The sequence below is a fragment of the Peromyscus leucopus genome, chromosome 1, assembly GCF_004664715.2.
Source record: "Peromyscus leucopus breed LL Stock chromosome 1, UCI_PerLeu_2.1, whole genome shotgun sequence".
NCBI lineage: Eukaryota > Metazoa > Chordata > Mammalia > Rodentia > Cricetidae > Peromyscus > Peromyscus leucopus.
Window position 1 is genome coordinate 152,436,579 of NC_051063.1, and position 1,503 is coordinate 152,438,081.

At 38.3% G+C, this 1,503-nt stretch overlaps 1 pseudogene; it reads left to right on the plus strand.

Moving 5' to 3' along the window:
- The first annotated feature begins 494 nt into the window (after positions 1 to 494).
- Positions 495 to 1,503, plus strand: part of LOC114686416 — a 4,448-nt pseudogene continuing 3,439 nt past the window's right edge.

Sequence of the window (1,503 nt, forward strand, 5' to 3'; positions counted from 1 at the left end):
TTTTGGGATGGAAATTGCGAAGAAGCAGCACAGTGTTGGGGGCTGAGTTGGGACAGGGACTCCTTCACAGCTCATGCCCTCTCTTGCTCTTGTATTCTTGTTGGGATGAGTGGTCCAGCACTTCTTATGCCTTAGAGGCCATATTAGCCATGAGGTCCACTGCCCTGCTGCTGTAGCTGTATTTATTATCATACCAAGAAATGGCCTTTACAAAGGTGTCAAAGATGGAAGATTCAGTATCACTGTTAAAGTGGCAGGTGAAAATCTGGTCCTCATTATAGCCTGGGATGTCCTTTAGTGGGTTCTTGGTTGCCTGCTTCACCATTTTCTGGATGGCATTCATGGCATTGACTACTGTCATGAGTTCTTCCACAATGCCAAAGTTGTCATGGATGATCTTGGCCAGAGGGGCTAGGCACTTGGTGGTACAGAAAGAATTGCTGACAATATTGACTCAGTTTTCATACTTCTTATGGTCTATAACCATCACAACCATGAGGGCATCAGCAGAAAGGGCAGAGATGATGATACTATCTGCAACATCTTTCAAGTGGGCTCCAGCCATCTTTACTGGTGAAGACACCAGTAGACTTCACAACATACTTGGCACCAGCATCATTCCTTTTGATATTGGCAGGATCTTGCTCCTAGAAGAAGGCGGCAGCCTTCCCATTGATGACAATCCTCCCATTCTCCACCTTGACTCTATATATGAGAGTATACAAATATTTTCAACTCTCCTAAGTTTCATAGAACTGACTAGCTAGAAAAGTAATTACTACAACTATCACAGTAGCACTAGCTACTTATAGTACCACTTGTATATTTTGAGGTGGCATTATTTTCTTATGTCTGCGTAGACAAATATTTTCCATTAAATTTTTGTTAAGCTATTGAGAGTGAAGTAGTATTTGCAATACATACTTTTCATTTAAACATTAACAATAAAAGAAATAGACTGTCAAAAAAGAAAAGAAATAGACTCTCTGAATTACATCTCCAGATACCACCACATCCTAACCTCACTAATTACTTTTATCATTAAGATCTCTAAGTACAAACTTACTTTTTTGTTAACTTTTCCATATGAAATGGGTCTTAAGGAAAGGCAGAATTACACACATGAAACACATTCTTGTTCTTCAATTTCTTTCATGAATTCTTCTCTTTATGTTCTTATAATATAAATTCTGACATCACATATTCAGTCTCATTTTCTATGATTTTCCTCTTCTTAAAGCTACAATTATTTTATGCTACTTATAATTTTTTTAAATGTGATTTCTTTTGAAAATTGAAAATGGTATCATCTTTAGGGGGTTATAGGTAGAATTCCATGATTTGGATGTGGATGAACTCTCTCCTCCTCTAGGGTTCATGTGACTGATGTGTTCTCCTCAGGGGAGTGGCTTTGGAAATTTTTGTTTGAGTTGTAACAGGTAAAGCTTAGAGGATGGTCCTAAGTATATTGGGGTTACAGTCTCAGATGTCCAGTTGTAGAGA